The 7,523-nt window shown below is 33.9% G+C and overlaps 1 protein-coding gene across 1 annotated transcript in view; it reads left to right on the top strand.

Moving 5' to 3' along the window:
- Window positions 1–4,415: 4,415 nt before the first annotated feature.
- LOC145263110 (uncharacterized) overlaps window positions 4,416–7,523 on the top strand; it is a 113,814-nt gene continuing 110,706 nt past the window's right edge. Inside the window, exon 1 of the mRNA XM_080120050.1 lies at window positions 4,416–4,554. The gene's annotated coding sequence lies outside the window, so the exon portion shown is untranslated. The remainder of the gene's footprint in view (window positions 4,555–7,523) is intronic.

The following is a 7,523-nucleotide window of genomic DNA, read 5'->3' as shown; positions in this document are numbered from 1 at the left end:
ATTATTAATATTATTATTATTATTATTATTATTATTATTAATGTTATTATTATTATTATTATTAATATTATTATTACTACTACTACTTGTACTCACTAGGAGTTTTCACACAGGCCACCATGAAAGATTTCTCTTTGAGAACAGCCTGTGGTTTCCCTAGAGTCTGAATGACAACAGGTGTCCCTAGATTTCCAGGACTCTCCACCTCTTTCGATAACTTTTGCAAATAAATCTGTGTAATCGCAACAGCCATTTTCCATTGATTTCTTGTTTCCCATTTTTCACTGGAATTTGGTTGCCAGTCCTCTTCACACTCATCCAGTGGAGATCGAGTTAGAGCATTCTCTCCTCGGTCTTTGCATCCTCCTTGACCCTTCATGGCTATTTGGTGTGGTGCCAATTGATGCCAACACTTATTCAGTTTCAGTTTTTACGATTCCATGTGGTGTTTCTTCGTATTTTACATTTGTCTGGCTTGTGCATTAGTCTTCAAACTCAATGGTTTTCCTTAACATTTCAACAGTTTTCATTAAAAAAAAAAAACGTAACATGCGACCGTAGCCAAGATTAAACGCACTACACGAGTTTGTGGTGTAATTCAAATCTTGTCCGTAGCTGGATACTTGATGCTTCATTAGGATTATCAAGGGTATTTTTTATTGTGATGACATCACAAGATGGGGTGACTACCACAGCTTAAGAGAGGCCCATCTCAAGAGAAGACTAAACCGCGCCAGTTTCCCAACCTGATATTTTACCTCGCTATACATACAGCGCTTCGCCTTCCCAAATGGTCATCCATCTGGTACTCGCCAGGCTTGATGTTGCTTAACTTTGGTGATCTGGTAAAAACTGGTGTGTTAACGTGATTGTGCCGTATATCAATTTTCATTATTATTATTATCCATTGTATCTTCTCAGCCATCCTTCTGTTTCCAATCTGTCCCATTCTTTTTTCAAAGATTTTCGGTATTGTTCCTAGTGCTCCCACTATCAATGGTGTTATCTTGACTGTCTTCATCTTCCATATCTCTTTCAGCTCTCTAGCCGGTTCTGCGTATTTTCATTGCTTCTCTGTCTCTTTGGTATTCACTTTGTGGTCTGCTGAAACCACAAAATCTACAGCCTTGCAGGAACTTTCCTTCTTGTTAACTATTATGACATCGGGTCTTCTTGCTTGAATGGGTTTATTCGTTTATATATCCATGTTTCATAGGATTCTGTGACTTCCACTTTCAAGTACTTCTGCCAGTTTGTGCTTGTACCATTTGTCTGAGTGTTCAAAATGCAGTTGTTTCCATACATAATTCTCAATGAACTGCCTTCCCCACTTCATCGTATGTATTTTTATATCTTTTTTTTGGGGGGGGGGGGGCTAGTTTACTGCATTTGCTTATGTAATATATTGTTTCATCTCTTTGTTCACAGAGTTTGCATTTACTGTTTTTTTTTGTATCTTGTCACTCCTTGCTTTGATGTGGTTTGTTCTAATCGCATTATCTTGTGCAGCTGTTATGGGAGATTCAGTTTCTCTGTTTAACTTTCCTTTTTGTAGAAATGTTCAAATGTAAATCACTTTGGACTTCTACTCAATCATGGTTGCCGGAATGAGAGCATGCTACCGCCCCCCCCCACCCACGTTGATTTTTCTTGTTTTTGAATTTTTGAGATGATGATTGATGATTGGATTATTCGGACTACTGTTCTCATTTTGAGTGTTATTCAATGCAACCTCTGAACGTCTTCAGCTCAGGTGTATCTTGTCGAACTTGAGAATCTTTCTGTTGACAACAAGCCTCCCCAGATCCCCAGTATCCTCCATCTCTTTGACTAACCTTTGCAAATGACTTTGTTTTATCACAACAGCCGTCTGCCATTAATTTCTCGTTGGCAGTGATCATTGGTTTTCACTGAGATTTGGATAGCAATAAGTGTTCCTAAGGTCGCAGTTCTCATGCACTCTTTCAGTGGAGGTTTGATTAGTGCTCTCCCTCCTTGGTCTTTCCATCCTCTTTGACCCTTCATGACTATATTATGTGATATCAGCCAAGACTGATGTTATTTCTTAGATTTCTTATTTTATTTTTTATTCATTTATTTATTTATTTTGTGTTATATATATATATATATATATATATATATATATATATATATATATATATATGAGATGTCTGCAATTATTATTATGATGATTATTATTCTGTTCATGATGTTGCCACAGTCATCAAGAATCTTGAGCCAGCAAAGCAACTGGTTCTGACAACATTCCAGTCAAAGTACTTGAAAAAAAAAATAAAAATAAAGTATAATGAAACCCCAATTATTTCTCTACATCGAGCAGTGTATCGATACTCAATGGCTGACTAAGACAGTTTCTGACAGAGCCAAACTTTTTGCCAAGAACTTTGCATCAAGCTCAACCATGCACAATCATGGCGACCTACCTCCTGAATTTCTTCCAAATACCAAAAATAATCTGAGCAACATCTACATATCTGTTTCTGATGTTGCTAAACTCATTAAGAACCTTGATGCCAGCAAAGCAACTGGTCCTGACAACATAGTATTCAAAAATCTACAACCGGAACTAACACCCATTCTTACAAAGCTGTTCAATCGAGGCCTAAGAGAGAAATGCTTCCCAACATTTTGTAAATACTCATTAGTTTGCCCAGTATTTAAAAATGCTGGAGATTGTTTTTCTGCATTTTATTAAAGACTAGCGGGGGTGCTGGCATTGCCCGTGTGTTTCGAGGTGTAAAAGAAGGGGAAAAAAAGTTTTGGTAGGAAGGTAGGCTCGAACCCAAAGCCTTGATGTGAAGACGGAAAAGAAAGGGAAAAATACCTGGCATCTTACCCGCTCGACTACGACAGGAGAATGGAAACCGTTTTAATTTAATGATTAAAAAATTAAATAAAGACAGGTGCCTGAATTTAATGAGGTCGAACATCACACCATAAAGGTAATGAAATCCCGCACTTAACTTTTGCTGTTTTTTTTTGTTTTCTTTCACCAACTTTGGATGCACGGTAGTTTTTTTTTTTTGGTTGGGAAGAAAAACCAGCTCCCAATAAAAAGGGGAGTTAGCAATTGTCTGATATAAGGGGTTTTCCTCGCATCGATCAACCTTCATTGCTTTTCTGGACGAGTGCCAGGGAGTTTGTTTAAGCTTTTATGTAGACCAAGAAATATCGAAAAATAATGCGTAAAAGTCGTTCAAATAAAAAATAGATGCGACCTCCCTTTGTAAATTGTAGATATTATAATTTAGACAGTATATAAAAAATTTTAAGAATGAGTGACCATCCCGAGCCCCCACCCCCTCCAAAAGCCTTTGCTGGATATACACAAAAAATGCACACACACACTAACACACATTTTGCCTTTATATATATATATATATATATATATATATATATATATATATATATATATAAACTAAAAATTACAATTAAATTTACCAAAATGATCCAAGATGGTAAAACTAAAATGTATTATAAATATTAAAGAATTAATATTTATAAAGTAATCTCAACCAGATGTAAAAGTTCGAAAACCAAATGGGAGATAGAGCGTATAATAAGTATTTCTAAGGAAAGTATTTCTTCGAAACTCCGCGGATTAAGGACTATCCACTTATCAAATTTTTCCTTAACTCCTATTCAAAATGTTTTTAACATGTTTTATTAACTGTTTGCTCTTATATATATATATATATATATATATATATATATATATATATATATATATATATATATATATATAAGACATGAAAAATCTTTATGTTGTATGTTCCCGTCACAGAACGATAATGTCACATTCCAAAAATCACGTAAATTAATCTAATTTTTTTTTTTACAAAGAAAATCAAATCATTACGAAAGCGGGTAGGCGCTATTTTTTGGATCTGCCATTCATTATAAAAAAGGAGACAACTGAATTCGTACTATCGAGCTCAAACTCATCCTTGTAATGAATACAATTTACTCTTAACATCTGTACCAACCGTAAAAAACATGATTTTCTATTTATAAAAAAAATAATACTACTTGATCAATTTACGTGATTTTTGGAATATGACATCTTCGTTTCGTGACGAGTAACGTACATCATAAAGATATTTTTTGTCCTTTTTTTTAATTAAGTTGAATTTTAACTAAGAACTTTTATTTTTTCTTAAATTAAAGGTATATTGGTTGCTTTTATTTTCTGAATGTTTTTTTTTTTTTTTTCTTTCTTTTCCTGTATTTTCTTTTCGTTTACTTTTGTGTTTGGTGCGCGACTGCGCGTGTGATTTCTTTCAAGCGCAGTTGGGCAGTGTCCTTACTGTCCCTCTCACTTTTTTATCCCCCCCCTCTCACTTTTCTTCATAGTCTCTTTTCTTTTTTAATCTCTCACTTCTTAATATGACGTCTTTGAATATACAGCAACAAAAGTTATGACGTCATCAGTTTCGTCTATTTCTGTTGCTAGAGTTGCCGGCCATATAAACAAAAACAATGTTTTAAACTTTTTCCTACTACATGCATGGGGGTGTAAATTAACAGACTCAGGTAAGCTAGTTTTTTTTGTTTTTTTTTAAATATCACTGAAGATTACAAAAATAAAGACTTTTAATGAATTGATTATTTATAACTCGTTTCTATTTTCAAACTAAACTTAGTTGTCACAGTGAGCAAACTTATTTTGCTTTAAAACTAAATAATAAATACGCATGAATACTCAATATATATATATATATATATATATATATTACTACTAATACTACTACAATTTGCATTCTTTTTTTTTTTTTTTTTCTCTCTCGTTTATAATGCTGTTTTTGAGAATGTCTTATTTTCATGGTAACTAAGGGCATTTCGAATTTTAAAAAGTTAGGCGCCCATATAAATCAGCCCCCATGGCTGCCAATATTAGTTTGGTAAAATCCGAAAACTTCCGCAACAACTGTAAAGCGACCACATAAAGTTAGACTCGCGTTCCTGAAACGAAATTATATATAAACACCTTATCTAACCAGACTCCCAAGAAAAAAAGCACGAGATTCTACTTCTTTTATGCTATTACGTGTGAACACTGCCCATCTCCACTTCTTAAAGAAAAGAAAAGGGAAGAGAAGAAAAAAGAAAGCAAGCAGTTATTTTAGAATTTTAGATAGATGGATCAGTTTCACATATAAATGTAACGTAAAATGATTTCCTATTCGGGCCATTGTAGCATTTTATATTAGTTTGCCATTAATTTTGTGTGTTTTTTTATTATTTTATTTATTCATTTATTTTAGAAGGGATCTACTTTTTAGGCAATTACGTATGATTTTACGACATTGCCAGTCAGACTTAGGGTTAATAGTAAAAGTGAACTGTTATATTGACCCAGAAATCGGAGATAATTTTATGTTAAATTTGTACACAAAGAAAAAAATTGTCTTCTGACTTAAATTCTAAAATAATTTTTTTTTTTTTCATTTTTTTTCGTCATGTTCACGGGTAATCGCTTAAAAAGTAAAATACCGTGATTAACGCGAACATTAGATAACGGTTAGGATTTTTCGAAAAAGCAATATAAAATTGAGTGCTTGTTAAGAGAGCCGACAGATCGATTTTTTTTTTTTTTAAATAGGTTGTTTTAAGCAAAAACAGCAGTAATTTGTCGAAAATAGTAATATATCCAAAAATTACGAAAATTCATCAAGTAGAACTGCTATTGTGGTTTTAATAAAAAGAAAAAAGTCTATCGCTATGGTTTAAAACAGTATGTCAGCTATTAAGCGAAAAGGAGAATAAGTATGTCTCCTGGTTTCGCAATCTTCAAGATGTTCACATCTAAGGAAATTGTAGTTTTCCCCAATTTTCCGTAACAATTACTTTTAATTGACTGGGTTAAAATCTCCCGACCTACACGAATTATCACTTCATGCTCTAATGATTGCAATGAAACACTAGGCTCTGTATGTATAAAAATTGTTAATGCTTATGAGACTTTTTTCGTGGGGCACTTTTATTGATAGTACATGGACGAGACTCTAGTTCCCTTCAAAGTAATCTCCTCCAGCTGCAATGCACTTGTTGTACTGTTCCAACAACTTCTGGGAGGACCTATGGAAATCCTCTTGTGTGAGTTTGTTAATGACCCACGTCACAGCATCTTTCATCTGCTCAATTGTCTCATAACGACAGCCTCAAGTTTTCCTTGAGCTTAGGGAATAACTAAACTCACAAGGAGCAAGATCTCAACTATAGGAAGGGTGAGGAACTGTCTTGATGCCCATCATGGTCAAATATTCTGTGATCTTCTCTGCATACCCTTGGGACAAACTTTGCACAAATCATTCACATCTTCACTTCCTTGCAAATAATTGTGCATACAGTTCCCACACTGACATCAAACTGCGCACTTATTGTCTCTATAGACACACAACGGTCCGTATCCATGAAATTATTTATTTGGCCAATCAACTCTGATGTTCTGACTGTCTTACTCCTTCCACAGATTCCCTGCTTTCCTTGAATCTCTTATGCCACTCAAAAACTGATGCTCAATTCATGCAAGATGGTCCAAAAACAGTCTGAAGTATTCCATATGTTTCTGTGGCATTTTTTCCAAGTTTTCCAGAATTTTATTGCATATCATTCTTCTAAAATGTCCTCACGTACAGATTGCATTTTTGAAATTCACCAGTTGTGACAATCAGGCTTTAGTAGAGTGTATTCCAATTCCTGCTGTACTTGAACCTGAAATCATAAAAATTGGCCAGTCATCTCATAAGATGTATAGAAATAACATTGTGATTTTTCAAGAGTCTGCGACAATATCAAATACTTGTACAAAACGTCTGGAAACTTACTGAAAACACTTCATATATATGCCAACGTTATCCACCCAAGGCGTGTTGAACCAGCTTTCCCCTTAGGAGGAAGTTTCATGGGAATATTAAGTTCACAAATAGTCCCCCAAATGCATATATATCCTGGTTAAGGGAGAAATAACAAGTTAAGATTTTTGCAGTTCTTACAGGTAAATGTTGCCTTTCTACATACAGCACCTGGTATTCCCAAATGGTCACTCATCTGACAAGGCTCAATGTTGCTTAACTTCGGGGATACGAGACCGGTGTGTCAACATGATTTAGCCACACAATATATATATATATATATATATATATATATATATATAGTGAATAAATGATATGATGTTGACCATCTTATCATTTATTCCTAAATTCAGTTGACATTTACAATTCTAGACAATATCTGTTTTGTAGTGTAAAATCAATCAGTGAATCTATCATGCGCTTAACTCATCAAGAGAAATAGCAACAATGAATCCGTCAAAAGGAATTGAAGTGTGATTTGACATGATTAAAATCCAAAAATTGGAAGAGAAGCTGCAAATAATATAATATGTTTCCAATTACGCCATTTTGAATTTTATATAATTCAAAATGGCGTACTTGGAAACATATTATAAATTATAAGATGGTCAACATCATGAATTTTGGAATATATATATTCACTATATT

The sequence above is a fragment of the Euprymna scolopes genome, chromosome 38, assembly GCF_053919585.1.
Source record: "Euprymna scolopes isolate OS-2025 chromosome 38, ASM5391958v1, whole genome shotgun sequence".
NCBI classification, from domain to species: domain Eukaryota; kingdom Metazoa; phylum Mollusca; class Cephalopoda; order Sepiida; family Sepiolidae; genus Euprymna; species Euprymna scolopes.
The sequence above is the reverse complement of the archived record's forward strand: the minus strand, read 5'-3'. Positions and strand labels throughout refer to the sequence as shown.